Source organism: Protopterus annectens, chromosome 5.part0 (genome assembly GCF_019279795.1).
Source record: "Protopterus annectens isolate FY-2018-M chromosome 5.part0, PAN1.0, whole genome shotgun sequence".
In the NCBI taxonomy this organism is placed as follows: Eukaryota; Metazoa; Chordata; order Ceratodontiformes; family Protopteridae; genus Protopterus; species Protopterus annectens.
In genome coordinates, this window is record NC_056735.1 from 411,499,304 (window position 1) to 411,526,333 (window position 27,030).

General features: G+C 36.5%; 1 protein-coding gene across 2 annotated transcripts in view; it reads left to right on the forward strand.

The window, feature by feature from the left end:
- Positions 1–27,030, forward strand: part of DIPK2B (divergent protein kinase domain 2B) — a 200,518-nt gene that overhangs the window by 149,843 nt on the left and 23,645 nt on the right. The gene's annotated exons all lie outside the window — the stretch shown is intronic.

A 27,030-nucleotide genomic window follows, 5' to 3' on the forward strand; every position in this document is an offset into this window, starting at 1 on the left:
AATGTCATCCTACAAACCACCATCCTATGCTGTCTAACTACACTTTCCCCTGCCACCACTTTACAGTCTCCAATCTTCTTCAGACTGGCCCTTCTACATAAGATATAATCCACCTGTGTGCATCTTCCTCCACTCTTGTATGTCACCCTATGCTCCTCCCTCTTGTTAAAATACGTATTCACCACAGCCATGTCCATCCTTTTCGCAAAAGCTACTACCATCTGACCTTCTGCATTCCTTTGCTTTACACCATACCTACTCATCACTTCCTCATCCCCTCTGTGCCCTTCACCAATATGCCCATTGAAATCTGCTCCAATCACCAGTCTCTCACCCTTGGGTACAGTCATCATCACTTCGTCCAACTCACTCCAAAATTTTTCTTTCTCATCTATTGCACACCCAACTTGTGGAGCATATGCACTAACAACATTCATCATTACACCATCAGTTTCCAGCTTCATAAACATCACTCTATCCGATACTCTTTTCACCTCCAAAACGCTCTTAGCATACTGTTCCTTCAGGATAGCCCCTATGCCATTTCTCCTCCCATCCACACCATGATAAAACAATTTGAACCCACCTTCAATACACCTAGCCTTGCTCCCCTTCCATCTTGTCTCTTGCACACACAATATACCAACCTTCCGTCGGTCCATCATATCAGCTAACTCTCTCGCTATGCCAGTCATACTGCCAAAATTCAAAGTTCCGACCCTCAATATAACAGTACTAGCCTTTACCTGCCTTTGGGCATGCCTTCCCCCTCTTCTCCTCCTTTAGCCAACAGTAGCCCAATTTCCGCCAGCACCCTGTCTTTGTTAACCCGGGCCACGACCGATCTGGTATGTATATCTGTACTGTTGTCCACATGTATGATTTGGCAAAATTTTATGCCGGATGCCCTTCCTGATGCAACCCTCCCCATTTATTCGGGCTCAGGACCAGCACAAAGAAATGCACTGGCTTGTACATCCCCATTGGCTGGGTTCTATGATATATGCATTACAAAAGACTAACAACATTATAAAATACTGATAAAACAAAACTAATACAAAACATGAACTAATTCTCAATGAGGATTTAAAAAAACTCATAAGGCATATAGTTAAGAAACTTCCAAAAGAAAGTTTGTAATCTGCATGCCCAAAATTATGAAATCTGTAAGATAAGTACTGTGCTAGTAGACAATCAAATGGCTGCCAGGTGTTTCAGGCCATATCCTATGAATTACTAGCAGCTCCCTAACAGCAGATCAGAGTAAATATGAAAAAACATAAAAGAGGCGTTCAAGTCAAGTAGGACTCTATATCTAAACAGTGAGATTTTAAAAATGGATCTAGCTATAATAGGAAGTTAGTGCTGATTCTGCAGGAGTATTGTTGCAAAGAATGAGCATCTGTTAAACCTTTAGTTGTAGAACTCTGCACTCTTTGAGCTAAGCTACATCACTGCAGTAGTCAGTTCTAGAAGGTGCAAGTGCATGAGTGACTGCCATGAAATCTGAGTGAAGATAAGGTGTTTTATTCTGAAGATGTTTCTGAGATGGAAATACAAAGATATTACACCAGTTGAACCTGGTCCTTGAGTGTCAGTGTATTATCCTGGTGCACTCCAACACCTGCAGACCTGAAATAAACTTCAGCCTATTCCCACATAAAAAATGAGGGGGGATTATCAGGCATTTCTGAGGATCTGATGGTCTCGTGCATCATGGATTTACCCTAAAATGACTATTGTTCATACTATCTAGGAAGGAGTCCAAACAATACAGTACTCAAGAACAGAAAATCTAATGTTTGCCGGTGAGTAAAGGAAAGGTAAAGAGGCACATTATAAGCATATCTGTTTATAATGATATTTAAATAGTATTTTTTAAAGGCAGACTGGAACCCATACATAATGAATGACTCAAAAGTAAATGCTGCAGAAGTCTGCAGCTTGATAGGTATGGTGAAGCTGAAAGTAATCGCACCCTGAGATTAAGAGGCAAATCACTTTAGGAGTGTGGAAGCAAGACCACAGTCAATAAGGATCCTTTAGCTGAAAGATTAGACAGGGCCAAGGTGGAATCAAAGCTTTGAACTCTCACTATCAGAGGTTCACTTGCTACTCACAAAATTTCACACTTAATGCTATGTCTTCATCCAAACCAAAAATAGAAAATGTGGTCAATAGGCAATAAGCTCTTTTGGTAGAGTGATAAAGGCTCTAGGTGAAAGTGTTTGCCACTATGAGTTTTGAATAAAAGGAGCTTATTATGCATTGATTGTGTTTGCTCTTTTTTTTCTTATTTCTTATTACTTTTATTACTGTGGTCTCATAATTTTACTGTTTTTTGAGATCTATATCAGAAATATGATCTAAACCAACACTGACAAACATTGCAGAAACTACAAAAATGGACCGCTTAAACCTTACCCAAAATGTAAGGTTTGAAATAGAGCAGTACGTTTTAAGGTCATGCTAATACATACTTAAGTATGACTGGAAAAAATATCTTCAAGAAAGAACAGATAGTCAGATCAGAACAGTAATTGGACCTAAGTATTTCAGTTAAGGTGGAATTAAATAACTAGGCCTGGATTCAGCTCACAAGTGGTAGAACATGAAGTTGAAACCAGTCTAGTTGTCTCAGAGCTGAAATAAGAAAAGGTTGGCCAAGATGGAACTCACAGCAACCTCAATGGAAGTATGTACATAAAGAAGACACTTAATTGAATCAACATTATCATAAAAAAGCTGTGCTACATTCTCACAATCTGAAGATATAAAAGTTCTTTGACCTACCAAACAGGCTGCTATGAATCATCACAATGAATCATCACAATTATGACACTTTGACACTTAAACACAGCCACAAAGAAAAATAGTAATAGCAGACTTAACAGTCATGTCCCTGACTACTGGAAATTATTTGTGGCCGTCCCTTTTGATAAGGGTAGCAATTCAGATTATGTTCATAACTACAGACCTATCAGCTTAACTTTTACATTAGAAATGTTTTGTTCACTTTATTATAAATTTATTAAAACAAATCAAAAATGACGTAATACTATTTGATATAGCTCAACAAAGTTTTGCCTCTTGAAGGTCTATTTTAATCAGTATGACAGATTACTACGATTGAAATTGTATGACCCTTGATTATGAATTCACAGTACTTTTGGTTTATTTGAACCTGGCATAAGCATTTGATATGGTAAGATCCACTTTACTGAATATGAGGTGTTATAGGTAGTAAAGAAGATGAAATATCTTGGAATAACTATTGGTAATAAATTTTCTTTTAAGGAGAATGCTCTGGCCATTAAATCCAGGGCACTGAAACAAGCAGGATTGTTTTACAAATCTATAATATTTAAAGATCCTAAAAGCTTAACAAGTCTATTTAAACTGTGTCTATCCATTACTAGTGTATATAATGCCCTTATCTGTGTAACAGAATTACGTATGTTTAAGCTGGGCAAAGGAAATTCACAAGAATGACCCTTTCCTCTAATAACCTGTGTGACAATATGAGGTAGTGCCATCTGTGCCAGGGAGAGTAGGGCAGTGCATGTGTAACATATCCAGCATAGCTAGCTGGAGTTTCGTAAATAATTTTATATCATTTGACTATCACACTGATTTATACAGATGCTTGTGTTAAAATGTATTTGTAAAGTTGCTTGTGTTAAAAATTCATCAACAGTGGGTCCTACTAGACAAAAAAAAGAGATATACATGTATGTCAGACAGTATTATTATAACTGATTAAATGTATATGTTTTAACAGAGAATTCTGGAAGGGAAGAGGTTAATCTTAGTCCAACTAATTTTGAAAAATAGGTTGAAAATTAAATGGGCTGGTTTAGGCCATAAAGATTTTATCTTACAGGTCTGATTGCAGCCAGAGACAAAAATGTTTGGGAAAACCAGGGATAGGAATCTTACTGTATTGTCCTTAGGAGTAAACTAATTGCTACTCTGGATGGATGGAAGTTTTTGAAATTGTTTTATAGCTTTTAGATGCTGCAACAGATCTTAGCAAAGCTCTGGGTGTGCATTGTGCCAGAGTCAGGTGACCAGATGTGATTGCTGAATGATGAGTGGAGCCAGTAAATGGAAGTTATCAGTGATTTACTGTACACCCAACATAAATCCATCTGCATGCACATCCAGGACTTGCTTAGTACCATCCACATGTACTGCCTTAACTACAGTGGCTGCCGAGGCACAAAACAACAATACATAGTCACTGTTCTACAGCCTCCCTCTTTAACTTTGTTCCTTATTTCAAATATATGAACAAATTTTGCTTTAATATTTTCTTTGAACACATTCAAGAATTAAACATTATATTAACAGTTCAACATAGCTTGGCTGATTTCAGGTCCACTTCACTGTTTATATTTAGGATTAGGTTTGCAGACTCTTCCACCCCATGGCACATATAAATTTTGATTTGAATTAGAAACATAAACTGTCTTTAGAGGTTTATTCAGTACTGAAACATTAATTTGTACTTCAGAACTGTTTGAATAAGGCTATCAGTCTTGTTGGAATTGATTGGTTGGTGATTTAAACAAGGAACTGGAATCACTAGCACACACAGTTTGTTTGGCTCTGGGACAGGCAAATTGTGTTTGCATTTTCTTCTGTAGTCTACTCCTTATGACTGAATTATGTAGGATCCTGGTTCAACACAACTGTCCCGCACAATTCCTACATGAGCATAACCTTTAGAAGTATGCATTCTAACAACTTCACCATGCAACAATGATCAAAGAGGTCTGCTGGTTTTCCACAAACTGTTTATTGAATTGAGCGCTTTTGTCAGGCGTTCGGCCCAAGATTTCTTCAGAATAAAAACAGCTGTAACCAACTTCCGTTTAAAATAGCAACCAGTCAAGTCACATGTATGAACAGTGCTAGAGTTTTGTTTAAAAAACAAGAGATAAAACGTCATAAATTGAATAACAAATACATATAAAGCTTATTTTTGAAAACTTTAAAAATCAAAATTGATCAACGCTAATCAAACAATGTTTAAAATCTGTCAACATATGTAGACTAAAATTGAAAAATATTGTCAACATGATACTATATGTGAAATTCAGACTTTAATTTTAAATAACTTGAAATCGACACTGTTTCATTTAAACCAGGTTTGCTTGTAGCATTGCTTCTGAGCTGTCAGAGTAGTTCTTTATAGTCAAGAAATAACTCCATTGGCCCAGCCCTATTATTTTCATTGCAAACCTGTTCTAAAACAGCAAACTTAAAATTGTGATTTGGGTGATCCGCTATGTGCTTGGCTAATGCATTGTTGTCATTGCCCTTCCTAATATCATAAAAGTGTTGGTAAATACATTTATTTAATGTAGTGATAGTCTTACCATTGTAAAAACATTGACAGTCCTGGCAAATAGCAATATATTCAAGTTGCTTACTTTGCCAGTTGAACTATATGCAAGTACACTTTCCCGTATCCACTAATAAAAATAACATTTGTCTCCAAAATAAAGGGGCATTGTGTACAACGTCCACATTTACGCATATAACCCTCCTTTTTGGCAGTGCAATTATGTTCCAAAAGACTCTTTAAACATGTATCCCTCCTGTGTATAATACAAGGTTTGTCCTGAAATCTTGATTTACAAGTGTCATCAGTAGTGAGAATTGTCCAATTGTTAAAGAAGATGTCTCTAATGCTGTAAAAAAGGGGGTTAAAAGTAAGAATCATGGCATTATTATAGGTAACCCCCTCCCTAGTGTTTAAAGCCGAGGTCCTAATGATGTTGGTCGGACCAGAATCCAAGGCAAAACCCAAAAGTGGAAAAAAGTGACCATTGTTTCTGTTTTCCTTTACTTCATTTAAAATACATTTAACAAAGGTACCGGGGTACCCCCTTCTAGTAAGCATATCCCTAAGCTTGTCAATCTCCTGTAAAAATAGTGTCCAATCACTGACCATCCTTGCTAACCATACCCCCTGTCCTTTAACTAAAGATTTTTTCTGATGGACGGGGTGAAAGCTATCAAAATGTAGCAAGGTGTTGGAATATGTGGGTTTTCTGTACAACGTAGAAATAAATCTATGATTCTGTAAATCCTTACTTATAGTAATGTCCAAAAAATTGATAAATTCCCTATTTTGTACTTTAGTGAATCTAAGAAAATCAGTACTTGAATATAGGAAACAAAAAAAAACTGCTCAAGCTGTTCTTCATTTCCATCCCAAAAAATTAACAGATCATCAAGGTATCTCCCGTAAAATCTGCAGTGCCTAAAAAGTGCATTCTCAAATACTGTGGTCAGTTCCCATTGGGTCAATATAGTGTTCACAACTAGGGGGGCACAAGCCGCCCCCATTGCCACTCCTGTTTTTTGTTTAAATAACTGATTATCAAAGGTAATGAAGTTATGTAACACTCACTCCAATAAGAGTCCTGAACATCAAAATCCTAGTCTGCCCTAAAGAAGTGAAAGAACACAAATATTCGTAAAACAATTCAATGCCTGCCTGATGAGGTATAACTGTAAAAAGATCTTTGATATCCATAGTGATGAATATCAAGTTATCACTATACAGATTACCTTGTATTTTTTAAGGCAGTCCCAAGAGTCTTTTAACACGTGGTTGTGTTGGTCCAGAATATGTTTTAAATTATGGTGAATTAATTTGGCCAAGTTAAATGTTTTTGAAGCCTTTACATCCACAATCAGTCTAAAAGGGGGATTTCCAATACTTTTATGCATCTTGGGAATGCCAAAAATTGTGGGAATTCGTGGATGTTTTTGTGTAAGGAAGTTGTGCTCACTCAGTGAAATTTTTTCATTTAAAAGCAGATCATTTAAACAAATGTCTTTATTTCTGTAGCAGATGTTGAGTTCATTTGTTGAAATCTCATCATAAGAATCAATGAACAAATGTGTTAGCATTGTTTCAGCATACCTAGCCTGATTCATAATGACCAGTCCCCCACCCTTATCCGGTTTCATAACTCTGATAGAAGTACTCTCTCTGATGGTTTTTAACAAATCAATTTCAGTATCTGTCAAATTGTGCATAACTACATTGTTTTTACCATGGTGTAGTTTACGGATTTGTTCCATACAAAGGTTTTCATATACATGCAGAGTTGGATGTAAGGGGGGGTTAAAAGTGCTGTTTTTTCTACATTCTCCTATATTCCTATAGGAAGGATGTTCATCGTTGTTGAAATCCATTTTGAAATTAAGTTTCCTTATGAACAACTTAAGTAAGAAATAAAGAACTATCTACCCTGGGTGTACTAGTAGGGACAAAGTTAAGTCCCTTTTGAAAAATGTTATCCCATGGTGCATCAACTTCCAATTCACTATAGTTGTAAATCTTAAAATCACCAGTCTCATTGGCAATGATCTCACATGTTGTAATTATTTTGTCCCCTACCAATTGTTCGGCATTCCTCTCACCCTCCCCCTGTAGGTTCTCCCTCCATTGTAGTTGTTCTGAAAGTTGCCATTCCCAGCTCTCTCTTGATAAAGCTGTTGTTGCCAGTTCTGGAGACGCTCTGATCTCCTCAAAGGTGCCTCTAAAGGGATAACCTGCTCATTCATATCACCTAAATTGTCATCAACCATGTTAGGGTCCCCTAAAGGGTGGATAGTCCCCTCCCTTACTTCAAAACCTATGCTGTTGTTGTTAGATAAGGGATAAGCCCTTTCCTGCTCATATTCTAACCTGTCCCTTTCCAATTTTTTACCTTTTTTATTTTTAAGTACAACCATAGCTTTATTAATGTTCACTAACACAGCACTGTATTCATTAACTTTAGTCTGGAACAACAAATCGTGTAAACCTTCATTAATGGCATCTATTTTAATTTTTAAATAATTCATTTTCTTGTTATTGTCTCTAATAAGAACATCAAGTAACTCGCAACCATGATTGTTAAACAAAGTAAGCAGTTCCTTGTGCAATTCTGAACCAGCAACAGTACCTGTGGGAAATTTCCAAGTTCTAAGTCCCTTTGGAATCTGTTGCCGACGAACACATTCCTTAAGATAACAGTTCTCCACTTGTAGCTTACGTAGCTTTGTGACTTCCTTCTCAAAACCCTTAATTTGTTGGTACACAGTCCCTCGACCTGTTCTAATGTGATCAGGTCCAAAATCACACTATAATACACTAGTAATCCATTCAGAAAAAGAAAGTACCGGAGTAGAATTCATGACATTGCCTCTGCCTCTTAAAACTTTGATCTTTTTACAGTTATACCTCATCAGGCAGGCATTGAATTGTTTTACGAATATTTGTGTTCGTTCACTTCTTTAGGGCACTCTAGGATTTTGATGTTCAGGACTCTTATGGAATTAGTGTTACATAACTTCATTACCTTTGATAATCAGTTATTTAAACAGAAAACAGGAGTGGCAATGGGGGCGGCTTGCGCCCCCCTATTTGTGAACACTATATTGACCCAATGGGAACTGACCACAGTATTTGAGAATGCACTTTTTAGGCACTGCAGATTTTACGGGAGATACCTTAATGATCTGTTAATTTTTTGGGATGGAAATGAAGAACAGCTTGAGCAGTTTTTTTTTGTTTCCTATATTCAAGTACTGATTTTCTTAGATTCACTAAAGTACAAAATAGGGAATTTATCAATTTTTTGGACATTACTATAAGTAAGGATTTACAGAATCATAGATTTATTTCTACGTTGTACAGAAAACCCACATATTCCAACACCTTGCTACATTTTGATAGCTTTCACCCCGTCCATCAGAAAAAATCTTTAGTTAAAGGACAGTGGGTACGGTTAGCAAGGATGGTCAGTGATTGGACACTATTTTTACAGGAGATTGACAAGCTTAAGGATATGCTTACTAGAAGCGGGTACCCCCGTACCTTTGTTAACTCTATTTTAAATGAAGTAAAGGAAAACAGAAACAATGGTCACTTTTTTCCACTTTTGGGTTTTGCCTTGGATTTTGGTCCGACCAACATCATTAGGACCTTGGGTTTAAACACTAGGGAGTGGGTTACCTATACTGATGCCATGATTCTTACTTTTAACCCCCTTTTTTACAGTATTAGAGACATCTTGTTTAACAATTGGACAATTCTCACTACTGATGACACTTGTAAATCAAGATTTCAGGACAAACCTTGTATTATATACAGGAGGGATACATGTTTAAAGAGTCTTTTGGAACATAATTGCACTGCCAAAAAGGAGGGTTATATGCGTAAATGTGGACATTGTACGCAATGCCCCTTTATTTTGGAGACCAATGTTATTTTTATTAGTGGATACGGTAAAGTGTACTTGCATAAAAAGTTCAACTGTCAAAGTACGCACCTTGTATATATTGCTATTTGCCAGGACTGTCAATGTTTTTACATTGGTAAAACTATCAATACATTAAATAAACATATTTACCAACACTTTTATGATATTAGGAAGGGCAATAGCAACAATGCATTAGCCAAGCACATAGCGGATCACCCAAATCACAATTTTAAGTTTGCTGTTTTAGAATAGGTTTGCAATGAAAATAGTAGAGGTGGGCCAATGGAGTTATTTCTTGAATATAAAGAACTACTCTGGCAGCTCAGAAGCAATGCTACAAGCAAACCTGGTTTAAATGAAACAGTGTCGATTTCAAGTTATTTAAAATTAAAGTCTGAATTTCACATATAGTATCATGTTGACAATATTTTTAAATTTTAGTCTACATGTGTTGACAGATTTTAAACATTGTTTGATTAGGGTTGATCAATTTTGATTTTTAAAGTTTTTAAAAATAGGCTTTATATGTATTTGTTATTCAGTTTATGATGTTTTGCCTCTTGTTTTAACCACTACTCTAGCACTGTTCATACATGTGACTTGAATGGTTGTTATTTTAAATGGAAGTTGGTTACAGCTGTTTTATTCTGAAGAAGTCTTGGGGCAAACGCCAGACTAAAGAGCTCAATTCAATAAACAGTTTGTGGTTGGCAGGCCAGTTACTTGCTTTTTTTTCTTCTTAGTTTGTGTACAGCTGTTTCAGTAGGTCTGCTGGTTTTGTTACAGAATGACTTCTGTTAGTGGAGCTTTTTGATAGTTGAGCTTTGACTACATTATTATTCTTTGAGGTTGGCACTAACAGCAGTCTACTGATTGGAAAAGTTGTTTGTGTTTGCCTTGACATCAGTCTTTGAGCTGGTGAACCAAGTGTCTGGTCATGGCGAATGTTTTGAAGGTTTAGTAAATCGAGGAATACATTAGTTCCATCTCTTTTGGACTTTTCCATTAAATGTCTTGCACTGCAGACTGCATGTTCAGCCAGACCATTAGCTTGTGGGTCTTCTCGGCTACTGATTACATGAATAAAATCCCAAGATGCAGCAAATTCTTTAAAACATTGACTAGTGAATTTTGCTCCATTATCTGAGATGACTTTATGTTGGCTTCCATGGACTGAGAAGTGCCTCTTTAGTTTTGTAATTACTGAAATAAATGTCAAATTGCTGAGTAAATCAACTTCAAACCATTCAGAGTATGAATCAATAAGTACCATGTAATGCTGCCCGTTCCATTCGAAAATATCTACTGCAACTGTTGACCATGGTATATCAGGGATTGGGTGTAGGTGAAGAGATTCTTTTTGCTGATGTGATTTGTTACTGTTGCAAACTGAACATGAAAATGTATCTTTTTCAATATCTTTACACAATGAGGGCCAGAAGCATCTATATTACCAAATCAACAGGGCAAAACAGCGAATTCCCTCAGGACGCCACATATTACACGAAATGTCAATATCTCAAATGGCCAGAACAGTGATTTTTTTCCTAGGGAAAAAAAAATGACTGGGCCAACAACAAAAAAAAAAAGCAAACTGGCAGACAAAATAAAGTGGGGGCTTCTCCTCCCACACACACCCCCCCGATGTGGGGGGCTGTGTTCCCCACACCCCCTACTTCAAAATACCAACATCAAGATCACACTACAGTGGAGGAAACAGCAATTCCGATATGGCCAGCAATTTTTTTCCCTGGGGAAAAAATCGCTGTTCTGACCATTTGAGATTTAAGCATTTCGTGTAAACTGTTTCGACGTAAGAGCATTCGCTGGTCTGCTCTGTTGACATCCTAATATAGACCTGGGCCAGAACACAATGCCCTACTTTTAGATGATTCAGTGCCTGGGTGGCTCCTGTGCAGAATTTATATATAATCCTTTCGTAATGATTTAGGAGCTTCTACTTTTGGGCTTTTCATAATTATGAAAATATTCCACCATGAACTCATCCCTGAATGGGAAATGCTGCTCAATTTCAAGTGGCAGACTTGTTTGATGTGTTGGCCAGCATTGGTTGATAATATTACTCATTTTTTGAAGAACTGGGTCTATAGCACTGTGGTTTATTAACTCATCAAGCCTTGATGATAAAATGTGTTTGACTTCCATGACTTCAAAATTAGCTGTTTCATTTTCATGTTGTTCTGTCATCTTTCTGGATGCACATGACAAGACATCAGCAAGATACATGTGTTCACCTTTTGTGTAGACAATACTAAAGTTGTACTTTTGCAGCTTTAACATCATGTGTTGCAGTCTTGCTGGGGCTGTATGTATTGGCTTGTTCAAAATCACTGGTGATCTGTTTCAATTTGAATTGGCCTTCCATATATATAGTCATTGAATTTGGAGCATGCAAACACAACATCAAGAAGTTCTTTTTCTATTTGCACATAGTGCATTTCTGTTTGAGTCAGGATACGGGATGTATATGCAACTGGAATGCCCTCTTGAAGACATGCTGCACTAAGTCCATACTGAAAGGTGTCACAAATAAGTGTTACAGGCTTATGGACATCATAGTATCTCAGTGTGGGTGGACTGGCAATTCTCTTTTTTTAAAGTATCAAATGCCTCTTGGTGCTGTTCAGACCAAGACCATTTTATATCCTTATGTGTCAGCTCACACACTGGTGCAGAAAGCTCACTAAGGTTTGGGATAAATTTTCATACATAGTTAATCATATCCAGGAAATGCAGTAAAGATGTAATATTCTCTGGACATGGCATTTCATTGATTGCTGTTATCTTTGACGGATCTGGCTGTGAACTTGTGAACTGATGACCAACATAGGTGACTTCTTTCAGTTTAAATTTACATTTTAAAGGATTTAGCTTGAGGTTGACCTCACATGCACCGTAAAGAACTTTCCTGAGATTTCTGTTATGTTCCTTTTCTCCATTGCCTCCAGCAACAATGTCATCCACTATAATGGCACAAAGATATCCAGCAAATATCTGTTCCATGGCATGCTGGAATATCTCACTGGCAGAACTGATCCCAAACACCATCCCCAAAACCTGAATCTCCCAAATGGTGTGCTGAATGTTGTTAACAAAGAAGATCTGTAATCTAGCGAGATTTGTCAAAAGGAGTTCTTGGCATCTAAAACTGAGAAAACAGTCAGATTTGGTGTTAGTGCTGCTACCTCCTCAACTGTGTGCATTTGGTGATGAGGATATTTAAGAGCTTTATTTAAGTCTCTAGGATCAATGCATATCCAAATGTCATCTGAGCTTTTCTTATGGGTAGCAACCATAGATGATACCCAATCAGTAGGCTCTGCCACAGGAGAAAGAACACCTAAATTCACCATCCCGCCTTATTCTGCTTTTACTTTACTTTGCATTGCTACAGGGATCTTATGTACAGGTCTAACAACTGGGTTTATTCTATGGTTCAGATTAATGGAATATGTAACTGGAAGCTTATCAATTTTACCTTTGAAGATGTCATAATATTCTTTAAAAATATGTTGTGAAACATTGTCATTTTAATTTGCATATAGATGGTGAACTTCTTTATTGAGCGAAATCAATCCCATTCTTAAGCTGTCTTCTAGGCCTAGTAATGACTGTACATTCTTCCAGCTACATAGAATTGCAAATCATAGGTGTTATCTGCAGAATGACAAGAAAGAACTATGGTGCTATCTGTCTGAATTTCTTCGCCACCGTAGCAACTAGTTTTGTGCTCTTCTTGAGTCAAGGTTCTCCCCAGCTTTTACTTTTGTATAAGCCTTTACTGACTTGACATTACATTTGGATCCAGTGTCTACTTTAAGCTCTACTGGTTTCCCATTAATTTGTACAGTGCAAAATATTTCCCATCCACATGTACTGCCTTAACTACAGTGGCTGCCGAGGCACAAAACAACAATACATAGTCACTGCTCTACAGCCTCCTCTTTAACTTTGTTCCTTATTTCAAATATATGAACAAATTTTGCTTTAATATTTTCTTTGAACACATTCAAGAATTAAACATCATATTAACAGTTCAGCATAGCTTGGCTGATTTCAGGTCCACCTCACTGTTTATATTTAGGATTAGGTTTGCAGACTCTTCCACCCCATGGCACATATAAATTTTGATTTGAATTAGAAACATAAACTGTCTTTAGAGGTTTATTCAGTACTGAAACATTAATTTGTACTTCAGAACTGTTTGAATAAGGCTATCAGTCTTGTTGGAATTGATTGGTTGGTGATTTAAACAAGGAACTGGAATCACTAGCACACACAGTTTGTTTGGCTCTGGGACAGGCAAATTGTGTTTGCATTTTCTTCTGTAGTCTACTCCTTATGACTGAATTATGTAGGATCCTGGTTCAACACAACTGTCCCGAATTCCTACATTAGCATAACCTTTAGAAGTCTGCATTCTAACAACTTCACCATGCAACAATGATCAAAGAGGTCTGCTGGTTTTCCACAAACTGTTTATTGAATTGAACGCTTTTGTCAGGCGTTCGGCCCAAGATTTCTTCAGAATAAAAACAGCTGTAACCAACTTCCGTTTAAAATAGCAACCAGTCAAGTCACATGTATGAACAGTGCTAGAGTTTTGTTTAAAAAACAAGAGATAAAACGTCATAAATTGAATAACAAATACATATAAAGCTTATTTTTGAAAACTTTAAAAATCAAAATTGATCAACGCTAATCAAACAATGTTTAAAATCTGTCAACATATGTAGACTAAAAATTGAAAAATATTGTCAACATGATACTATATGTGAAATTCAGACTTTAATTTTAAATAACTTGAAATCGACACTGTTTCATTTAAACCAGGTTTGCTTGTAGCATTGCTTCTGAGCTGTCAGAGTAGTTCTTTATAGTCAAGAAATAACTCCATTGGCCCAGCCCTACTATTTTCATTGCAAACCTGTTCTAAAACAGCAAACTTAAAATTGTGATTTGGGTGATCCGCTATGTGCTTGGCTAATGCATTGTTGTCATTGCCCTTCCTAATATCATAAAAGTGTTGGTAAATATGTTTATTTAATGTATTGATAGTCTTACCAATGTAAAAACATTGACAGTCCTGGCAAATAGCAATATATACAAGGTGCTTACTTTGACAGTTGAACTTTTTATGCAAGTACACTTTACCGTATCCACTAATAAAAATAACATTGGTCTCCAAAATAAAGGGGCATTGCGTACAATGTCCACATTTACGCATATAACCCTCCTTTTTGGCAGTGCAATTATGTTCCAAAAGACTCTTTAAACATGTATCCCTCCTGTATATAATACAAGGTTTGTCCTGAAATCTTGATTTACAAGTGTCATCAGTAGTGAGAATTGTCCAATTGTTAAATAAGATGTCTCTAATGCTGTAAAAAGGTTAAAAGTAAGAATCATGGCATTATTATAGGTAACCCCCTCCCTAGTGTTTAAAGCCGAGGTCCTAATGATGTTGGTCGGACCAGAATCCAAGGCAAAACCCAAAAGTGGAAAAAAGTGACCATTGTTTCTGTTTTCCTTTACTTAATTTAAAATACATTTAACAAAGGTACCGGGGTACCCCCTTCTAGTAAGCATATCCCTAAGCTTGTCAATCTCCTGTAAAAATAGTGTCCAATCACTGACCATCCTTGCTAACCATATCCCCTGTCCTTTAACTAAAGATTTTTTCTGATGGACGGGGTGAAAGCTATCAAAATGTAGCAAGGTGTTGGAATATGTGGGTTTTCTGTACAACGCAGAAATAAATCTATGATTCTGTAAATCCTTACTTATAGTAATATCCAAAAAATTGATAAATTCCCTATTTTGTACTTTAGTGAATCTAAGAAAATCAGTACTTGAATATAGGAAACAAAAAAAAAAAACTGCTCAAGCTGTTCTTCATTTCCATCCCAAAAAATTAACAGATCATCAAGGTATCTCCCGTAAAATCTGCAGTGCCTAAAAGTGCATTCTCAAATACTGTGGTCAGTTCCCATTGGGTCAATATAGTGTTCACAACTAGGGGCAAGCCCATTGCCACTCCTGTTTTTTTGTTTAAATAACTGATTATCAAAGGTAATGAAGTTATGTAACACTAACTCCATAAGAGTCCTGAACATCAAAATCCTAGAGTGCCCTAAAGAAGTGAAAGAACACAAATATTTGTAAAACAATTCAATGCCTACCTGATGAGGTATAACTGTAAAAAGATCTTTGATATCCATAGTGATGAATATCAAGTTATCACTATACAGGTTACCTTGTATTTTTTAAGGCAGTCCCAAGAGTCTTTTAACACGTGGTTGTGTTGGTCCAGAATGTGTTTTAAATTATGGTGAATGAATTTGGCCAAGTTAAATGTTTTTGAAGCCTTTGCATCCACAATCAGTCTAAAAGGGGGATTTTCAATACTTTTATGTATCTTGGGAATGCCAAAAATTGTGGGAATTCGTGGATGTTTTTGTGTAAGGAAGTTGTGCTCACTCAGTGAAATTTTTTCATTTAAAAGCAGATCATTTAAACAAATGTCTTTATTTCTGTAGCAGATATTGAGTTCATTTGTTAAAATCTCATCATAAGAATCAATGAACAAATGTGTTAGCATTGTTTCAGCATACCTAGCCTGATTCATAATGACCAGTCCCCCACCCTTATCCGGTTTCATAACTCTGATAGAAGTACTCTCTCTGATGGTTTTTAACAAATCAATTTCAGTATCTGTCAAATTGTGCATAACTACATTGTTTTTACCATGGTGTAGTTTACGGATTTGTTCCATACAAAGGTTTTCATATACATGCAGAGTTGGATGTAAGGGGGGGTTAAAAGTGCTGTTTTTTCTACATTCTCCTATATTCCTATAGGAAGGATGTTCATCGTTGTTGAAATCCATTTTGAAATTAAGTTTCCTTATGAACAACTTAAGTAAGAAATAAAGAACTATCTACCCTGGGTGTACTAGTAGGGACAAAGTTAAGTCCCTTTTGAAAAATGTTAGCCCATGGTGCATCAACTTCCAATTCACTATAGTTGTAGATCTTAAAATCACCAGTCTCATTGGCAATGATCTCACATGTTGTAATTATTTTTTCCCCTACCAATTGTTCAGCATTCCTCTCACCCTCCCCCTGTAGGTTCTCCCTCCATTGTAGTTGTTCTGAAAGTTGCCATTCCCAGCTCTCTCTTGATAAAGCTGTTGTTGCCAGTTCTGGAGACGCTCTGATCTCCTCAAAGGTGCCTCTAAAGGGATAACCTGCTCATTCATATCACCTAAATTGTCATCAACCATGTTAGGGTCCCCTAAAGGATGGGTAGTCACCTCCCTTACTTCAAAACCTATGCTGTTGTTGTTAGATAAGGGATAAGCCCTTTCCTGCTCATATTCTAACCTGTCCCTTTCCAATTTTTTACCTTTTTTATTTTTAAGTACAACCATAGCTTTATTAATGTTCACTAACACAGCACTGTATTCATTAACTTTAGTCTGGAACAACAAATTGTTGTGTAAACCTTCATTAATGGCATCTATTTTAATTTTTAAATAATTCATTTTCTTGTTATTGTCTCTAATAAGAACATCAAGTAACTCGCAACCATGATTGTTAAACAAAGTAAGCAGTTCCTTGTGCAATTCTGAACCAGCAACAGTACCTGTGGGAAATTTCCAAGTTCTAAGTCCCTTTGGAATCTGTTGCCGACGAACACATTCCTTAAGATAACAGTTCTCCACTTGTAGCTTACGTAGCTTTGTGACTTCCTTCTCAAAACCCTTAATTTGTTGGTACACAGTCCCTCGACCTGTTCTAATGTGATCAGGCCCAAAATCACACTATAATACACTAGTAATCCATTCAGAAAAAGAAAGTACCGGAGTAGAATTCATGACATTGCCTCTGCCTCTTAAAACTTTGATCTTTTTACAGTTATACCTCATCAGGCAGGCATTGAATTGTTTTACGAATATTTGTGTTCGTTCACTTCTTTAGGGCACTCTAGGATTTTGATGTTCAGGACTCTTATGGAGTTAGTGTTACATAACTTCATTACCTTTGATAATCAGTTATTTAAACAGAAAACAGGAGTGGCAATGGGGGTGGCTTGTGCCCCCCTATTTGTGAACACTATATTGACCCAATGGGAACTGACCACAGTATTTGAGAATGCACTTTTTAGGCACTGCAGATTTTACGGAGATACCTTAATGATCTGTTAATTTTTGGGATGGAAATGAAGAACAGCTTGAGCAGTTTTTTTTTTTGTTTCCTATATTCAAGTACTGATTTTCTTAGATTCACTAAAGTACAAAATAGGGAATTTATCAATTTTTTGGACATTACTATAAGTAAGGATTTACAGAATCATAGATTTATTTCTACGTTGTACAGAAAACCCACATATTCCAACACCTTGCTACATTTTGATAGCTTTCACCCCGCCCATCAGAAAAAATCTTTAGTTAAAGGACAGGGGGTACGGTTAGCAAGGATGGTCAGTGATTGGACACTATTTTTACAGGAGATTGACAAGCTTAAGGATATGCTTACTAGAAGCGGGTACCCCAGTACCTTTGTTAACTCTATTTTAAATGAAGTAAAGGAAAACAGAAACAATGGTCACTTTTTTCCACTTTTGGGTTTTGCCTTGGATTTTGGTCCGACCAACATCATTAGGACCTTGGGTTTAAACACTAGGGAGTGGGTTACCCATACTGATGCCATGATTCTTACTTTTAACACCCTTTTTTACAGTATTAGAGACATCTTGTTTAACAATTGGACAATTCTCACTACTGATGACACTTGTAAATCAAGATTTCAGGACAAACCTTGTATTATATACAGGAGGGATACATGTTTAAAGAGTCTTTTGGAACATAATTGCACTGCCAAAAAGGAGGGTTATATGCGTAAATGTGGACATTGTACGCAATGCCCCTTTATTTTGGAGACCAATGTTATTTTTATTAGTGGATACGGTAAAGTGTACTTGCATAAAAAGTTCAACTGTCAAAGTAAGCACCTTGTATATATTGCTATTTGCCAGGACTGTCAATGTTTTTACATTGGTAAAACTATCAATACATTAAATAAACGTATTTACCAACATGTTTATGATATTAGGAAGGGCAATAGCAACAATGCATTAGCCAAGCACATAGCGGATCACCCAAATCACAATTTTAAGTTTGCTGTTTTAGAACAGGTTTGCAATGAAAATAGTAGAGGTGGGCCAATGGAGTTATTTCTTGAATATAAAGAACTACTCTGGCAGCTCAGAAGCAATGCTACAAGCAAACCTGGTTTAAATGAAACAGTGTCGATTTCAAGTTATTTAAAATTAAAGTCTGAATTTCACATATAGTATCATGTTGACAATATTTTTAAATTTTAGTCTACATGTGTTGACAGATTTTAAACATTGTTTGATTAGGGTTGATCAATTTTGATTTTTAAAGTTTTTAAAAATAGGCTTTATATGTATTTTTTATTCAGTTTATGATGTTTTGCCTCTTGTTTTTTAACCACTACTCTAGCACTGTTCATACATGTGACTTGAATGGTTGTTATTTTAAATGGAAGTTGGTTACAGCTGTTTTTATTCTGAAGAAGTCTTGGGGCAAACGCCAGACGAAAGAGCTCAATTCAATAAACAGTTTGTGGTTGGCAGGCCAGTTACTTGCTTTTTTTTCTTCTTAGTTTGTGTACAGCTGTTTCAGTAGGTCTGCTGGTTTTGTTACAGAATGACTTCTGTTAGTGGAGCTTTTTGATAGTTGAGCTTTGACTACATTATTATTCTTTGAGGTTGGCACTAACAGCAGTCTACTGATTGGAAAAGTTGTTTGTGTTTGCCTTGACATCAGTCTTTGAGCTGGTGAACCAAGTGTCTGGTCATGGCGAATGTTTTGAAGGTTTAGTAAATCGAGGAATACATTAGTTCCATCTCTTTTGGACTTTTCCATTAAATGTCTTGCACTGCAGACTGCATGTTCAGCCAGACCATTAGCTTGTGGGTCTTCTCGGCTACTGATTACATGAATAAAATCCCAAGATGCAGCAAATTCTTTAAAACATTGACTAGTGAATTTTGCTCCATTATCTGAGATGACTTTATGTTGGCTTCCATGGACTGAGAAGTGCCTCTTTAGTTTTGTAATTACTGAAATAAATGTCAAATTGCTGAGTAAATCAACTTCAAACCATTCAGAGTATGAATCAATAAGTACCATGTAATGCTGCCCGTTCCATTCGAAAATATCTACTGCAACTGTTGACCATGGTATATCAGGGATTGGGTGTAGGTGAAGAGATTCTTTTTGCTGATGTGATTTGTTACTGTTGCAAACTGAACATGAAAATGTATCTTTTTCAATATCTTTACACAATGAGGGCCAGAAGCATCTATATTACCAAATCAACAGGGCAAAACAGCGAATTCCCTAAGGTCGACACATATTACACGAAATGTCAATATCTCAAATGGCCAGAACAGTGATTTTTTTCCTAGGGAAAAAAAAATGACTGGGCCAACAACAAAAAAAAAAAGCAAACTGGCAGACAAAATAAAGTGGGGGCTTCTCCTCCCACACACACCCCCCCGATGTGGGGGACTGTGCTCCCCACACCCCCTACTTAAATATACCAACATCAAGATCACACTACAGTGGAGGAAACAGCAAATTCCCGATAATGGCCCAGCAATTTTTTTCCCTGGGGAAAAAAAATCGCTGTTCTGACCATTTGAGATTTAAGCATTTCGTGTAAACTGTTTCGACGTAAGAGCATTCGCTGGTCTGCTCTGTTGACATCCTAATATAGACCTGGGCCAGAACACAATGCCCTACTTTTAGATGATTCAGTGCCTGGGTGGCTCCTGTGCAGAATTTATATATAATCCTTTCGTAATGATTTAGGAGCTTCTACTTTTGGGCTTTTCATAATTATGAAAATATTCCACCATGAACTCATCCCTGAATGGGAAATGCTGCTCAATTTCAAGTGGCAGACTTGTTTGATGTGTTGGCCAGCATTGGTTGATAATATTACTCATTTTTTGAAGAACTGGGTCTATAGCACTGTGGTTTATTAACTCATCAAGCCTTGATGATAAAATGTGTTTGACTTCCATGACTTCAAAATTAGCTGTTTCATTTTCATGTTGTTCTGTCATCTTTCTGGATGCACATGACAAGACATCAGCAAGATACATGTGTTCACCTTTTGTGTAGACAATACTAAAGTTGTACTTTTGCAGCTTTAACATCATGTGTTGCAGTCTTGCTGGGGCTGTATGTATTGGCTTGTTCAAAATCACTGGTGATCTGTTTCAATTTGAATTGGCCTTCCATATATATAGTCATTGAATTTGGAGCATGCAAACACAACATCAAGAAGTTCTTTTTCTATTTGCACATAGTGCATTTCTGTTTGAGTCAGGATACGGGATGTATATGCAACTGGAATGCCCTCTTGAAGACATGCTGCACTAAGTCCATACTGAAAGGTGTCACAAATAAGTGTTACAGGCTTATGGACATCATAGTATCTCAGTGTGGGTGGACTGGCAATTCTCTTTTTTAAAGTATCAAATGCCTCTTGGTGCTGTTCAGACCAAGACCATTTTATATCCTTATGTGTCAGCTCACACACTGGTGCAGAAAGCTCACTAAGGTTTGGGATAAATTTTCATACATAGTTAATCATATCCAGGAAATGCAGTAAAGATGTAATATTCTCTGGACATGGCATTTCATTGATTGCTGTTATCTTTGACGGATCTGGCTGTGAACTTGTGAACTGATGACCAACATAGGTGACTTCTTTCAGTTTAAATTTACATTTTAAAGGATTTAGCTTGAGGTTGACCTCACATGCACCGTAAAGAACTTTCCTGAGATTTCTGTTATGTTCCTTTTCTCCATTGCCTCCAGCAACAATGTCATCCACTATAATGGCACAAAGATATCCAGCAAATATCTGTTCCATGGCATGCTGGAATATCTCACTGGCAGAACTGATCCCAAACACCATCCCCAAAAACCTGAATCTCCCAAATGGTGTGCTGAATGTTGTTAACAAAGAAGATCTGTAATCTAGCGAGATTTGTCAAAAGGAGTTCTTGGCATCTAAAACTGAGAAAACAGTCAGATTTGGTGTTAGTGCTGCTACCTCCTCAACTGTGTGCATTTGGTGATGAGGATATTTAAGAGCTTTATTTAAGTCTCTAGGATCAATGCATATCCAAATGTCATCTGAGCTTTTCTTATGGGTAGCAACCATAGATGATACCCAATCAGTAGGCTCTGCCACAGGAGAAAGAACACCTAAATTCACCATCCCGTCTTATTCTGCTTTTACTTTACTTTGCATTGCTACAGGGATCTTATGTACAGGTCTAACAACTGGGTTTATTCTATGGTTCAGATTAATGGAATATGTAACTGGAAGCTTATCAATTTTACCTTTGAAGATGTCATAATATTCTTTAAAAATATGTTGTGAAACATTGTCATTTTAATTTGCATATAGATGGTGAACTTCTTTATTGAGCGAAATCAATCCCATTCTTAAGCTGTCTTCTAGGCCTAGTAATGACTGTACATTCTTCCAGCTACATAGAATTGCAAATCATAGGTGTTATCTGCAGAATGACAAGAAAGAACTATGGTGCTATCTGTCTGAATTTCTTCGCCACCGTAAGCAACTAGTTTTGTGCTCTTCTTGAGTCAAGGTTCTCCCCAGCTTTTACTTTTGTATAAGCCTTTACTGACTTGACATTACATTTGGATCCAGTGTCTACTTTAAGCTCTACTGGTTTCCCATTAATTTGTACAGTGCAAAATATTTCACTCTTTGCTGACAAGTGGGAATGCACTTTGACAACAGTTTCGCCAACCACAGAAATACCATTGATATAAAAGGTTTTATCACTGTCGTCAGGGTCTGCTACAGTCTCAATTTGATCCATGGTCTTCTTTGGATAAAATTTATTATGAGTCTGTGTTGATTTGCAGAACTTTTTGAAATGATGCCACTTTTTGCATTTGTGACACTGCTGATCATAGGCTAAGCACTTTTCTCATTTAGGTTTGTGACTGCCTCCACAGCTGTGACAATTAATAACAGGAGGTGGTGTGCATAACTCCTCAGTTTACACTTATGATGCTGTATTATCTTAGTTTTTTGCTGCACACTGTCAACATTTGCAACAGCAGATACAACAAACATACTAGTATATTTTTCTGTGATTTCATGTATCTGCCCAATTTCAATAGCTTTGCTCAATATTAATTCACAATCACATAGTAGAATTTTCCACACTATCATTATTATGCCACATACAAGGAGTCCTTTATTAAATTGTTTTGTAGATTCCAAATCTGCATGTCTTTGCTTTATTTCTTAAGTCAGTAACATATGCTTCAATAGTTTCTCCAGGCTTTTGATTTCTTGTATTGAATTTGTGTCTCTCCATCATTATATTCATCTGGGGGTTACACAGTTCTTGAAATTTGTGCTTTAAGCATTCCAGATCTTTGCTTGTTTCAGAGTGAGCAATGACACTGTGGTTTTCTCCCTCTCCTGGATAAACAGTAGGTGCATGTATAAAAGAATGATCTCACTCAATAGCCTCCGAATCTGCCAAATTGTGCGTGCATCTTTGTCTGAATGTGCAGCTGCTATGAAAATATCACATTCTTATGCAAATACACACCAGCTCTCTGTGACATTACCATCAAACACCAATGGTTTGGGTCTACAAAATCCTTCTGCCATGCCATCAGTGTATATGCAATTAATATGCCATTACCTTTTGTGCTTCAGTCACTCATTACACTTTGATGACATTTAGTTACTAACGACTTCTGACACCATGTTGAATGATGAGTGGAGCTAGTGAATGGAAGTTATCAGCAGTTTATTGCATACCCAACATAAATTCATCTTCATGCACATCCAGGACTTGCTTAGTGCCACCCGCTACTGGGAGCTTACCAATTTAATCTTTGTTCTACAGTGATTTCATTCTGTAACCAGCACAGAATTGATTTTTTTAGATATTACTGAGAGATATGATGGAACTGTCGCACCAGCACTTTACCTTGCAGAACCTGAACAGAAAGATCTCTCACAACCACATACCTCATCTTGTCTTGTTCTAGTAAACAACTCAGCACTCATCTTGAGTTGCCGTAGTAAGTAACTTAACTAAGGAACAGTAATTCTTTAGTCAGTCAGGAAAATATAGTAAGATTAGATAGGTGTTGTTTTTTTGCATCTGTGTGAATCTATCCATAGTGGTGCAGAAAGCTATTTTTTATAACTCCTGTGTCTGAAACTCTGGTGTTTATTGTAACTAGATATTCAGTAGTCTCATGTTTTCTATTTTGTTATTTATTATTAAATATTTCTATACCTTTCATTGTGGCAGGTCTTTTAGAGAATACTTTTAACATCTTAAGAGTACTTATGCTTATTTTAGTGACCCTGTGGCCGCTCCTGAAAGCCTTGCTGCATTGCTCAAACTCTACCATTTGTATTAGTATTAATTTTACTCAGTATAATTAGGTACCCTTGTAAGATCCTTAGAGTAGCTGGCTGGTGGCACTGTAATTACCTTATAGTGTGGGAAGAGGACGCAAAGCTAGTAAATCTGTGCCATCCTTTCCCAGGTGTGTGTGTGTGTGTGTGTGTGTGTGTGTGTGTGTGTGTGTGTGTGTGTGTGTGTGTGTGTGTGTGTGTATGTGTATGTGTGTGTGTGTGTGTGTGTATATATGTGTGTAAAAATCAAATATCCAAGTGTATGTGTCAGCTACACAGAACAGGGACACAGAGCTCCAAAGTGGTCAGAGTGTATTCTAGTTTTGGGCTTGGAGAGAGAAAGAGAATCCAGCCCCATGTCTGAAATGTGCTCCCTGCATGCTCTTAAGGGAATTTGTGTTTGGTGCAGAGAGTTGCATCTGAAAATACTGTGTGTATCCATTTTTGTTCCTAGTGGCTGTCCCTGACTGGTGTCAGTTGTGAGGATTAAGGCTCCTTGATTACTGTCCCAGAGTAGGTACCATCACAACCTGTTATATGGTAATAAGTTAAAACAAAACTCATTTGTTTAGTATTAATTATCATATAAAAGGGATAAACTTTACTTGGCCTATAAATCTTTCCAGGATGACTCATTGAGGCCATTGTTCAGCCTGGACTTAAGACAGACTTATTGAACACATAAACGGGGCAATGCACAATTTAAGATACTGTTTCATAGTACTGTGGAAAATGACATTACTTATATCAAAACTTTGGAACAAGCTATCATTTACTGCAAAACTTGATAATAATATTTCTCAGTTAGGACCTGAATATAAGAAGAAAATATTGTGATCTGTGACACTATGGTTTATCAACCTTTTCAAAGAGGACCATTAACTGAACCAAGTAATTATCAGCCCATTGCAATACTAAATATTCTTTCAAAACATTGGAACACAGCTCACTTCTTATAAGCTCAAAATAATTAGATAATTGAAAACTATAATCTGCTATAAAACAGTCAAGTATTTAGGGACCATTCTTTTGAAAACAATAAGTTTCAAGGGGCAAATTCTGACTACAACAAATACTAATATTGCATGAGGTCCATGCTTCAGAGTCAAATGCGATCTTACCTCCACTACTAAAACAGAACTAGTCACCTCCCTTGTATAATCCAACCAGTTCTATGGCAGCATAGTCTGCATCAGAATTAATATCCCCCGAATCTACAAAGTAGAACAGAAGCACCATAAATCAACCAAATGTACCATAACTACTGACAAAAAAACTCTGCACCATACTACAAAAAAATTCTACATCCCTCATTTTATTAACAAATTGCTTTACTTTTAATTATGTAATGCATACAAATTCCTAAATCAGAATTCAATACAACCTGCACTCCAGCCTGGTGAACACACATATCCATTTTGTCTATTATGCTCATAACAAAGTCACAGTTAAGACCCCAAAGAGCATTAGACTATCATGGTGATTCTCTCTTCAAGAAATATTCAGACAATATTTGGAACAGGTGTCCATCTTAAAACACCAGGTTTCAAAAATTTCAGTTCCTTTAAGGGGAGAAAAATATTTTCCTTGATGAGATTAAGTGTAACTTTTTTGCTATACCTACTGATCATCTTTAAATGTATGGAGCATTAATATAATTGTTTTACTGAAGAATCATCAGCTGTTTCAAATGTAATTTATTCTTTGCACAGATGTACATATAAGCACACTCAGATAATTTGTTTTTGTCTGTTTCGTCTTTCTTTTTTTCTTTCTGTGCCCAAACATTCTTCTATCCCTTCCCTTCCTCTTTTACTGTAATACTTTTAAAGCTTTACCAGTCTAATCTTTCAGCTTATAGCTTCTATCATTATGATGTTGCATTATATATGGTAGTAGGTACAGTTTTTAACAAATTTCTTTTCTGTTTATTTCTCCCAAGTTTAAATGATTATTAGTATTTTCCATAGTATAAATGTATTATCGGTTATGTTAACCTTGCGAGTGTGTTCTCTACTACTTGAAATGGTTTTGCAAATTCAGTTACTGTGTGTGTAATACTGAATTAGATGTATATGTTACTTAACTATGATTTTGTATTGTTTTTCTTTATTCTTTCTTGTTGCATTATATGTCTCTGGAGCTTTTTTTTCCCCTGGGTTTCCACTGATAAAAAGGCTTAAACCCACCTGGATAACTTGGTAATCAAATAATCAATAATTAATTGCTTTATACAAAAACACATACATATATTATGTACACATTTTATGTCAATTATGTTATATATTATTGTGCCATTTGCAAACCTACAATATTTTTTCTTATAGACTATTTCCAAAGTTATTTACAATAACAGAGAGAAGCAAACATAATAATGAATACAGCATGTCTCATTTGTAACTGTCCTATCATCCATGTGGAGTCCATTTGCAAGTAACCTGTGTGTCACTTATTCAGCCAATGTTTTACCAAGGTTACCATCCTGGGACTTTATTGTATACTACATTGCCTATCAGTCTTTGATATAAGCTACTATGCTTACTTTACTAATGTTTAACTATATTTCTGAAGGAGCGCTATTGCTGTTTCCGTTTTGGTCTACTTTCCTCAGGTTCCCCTTGTGTCATTTTCCCTAATTATCTTAAATATTCTCCAACGTAGCCATAGGATTCCACCCTCGCCCTAGTTTATCTGTTCTAAACAGAAAGCCATCACCTTTAAACAGTTTCCGCTTAGAAGATGCACTTCAGCTATTGCCCATTTCAATATACTTTTTATTAATTTATTTGATTTTCTACATCTCAAGCAGGAAGTAACTCAGAGAAGTTAGGGATTCCACACACGCCTTTAAACTGCCCCCACTCATGACTTTGCAAACTGCTTCGTTCACTTTAATGGTACCCAGGATTTGTCAGTAAGAAAATACTTCTACACTGGTGTTGTAACTGATTTGTGCATGTCCTAAATTGCTGATATACTTTCATTCTTGACTCTGTAATCCCACTGTATTTCTTCTATTCTTCTCCACCTTCCTGGAGTCACCCACTTCCGTCTGCCCCTACTACTACCATGATATTCCATTTTGTTGGTTGAGATCATTCCACAAAAGACATTGACTGCCATCAATTCCAGACTGTTAAGGAAGATTATTATATTTAACAATATACCTCTCCCATCTCCCAAAGGAGAAATATTGCATGGAT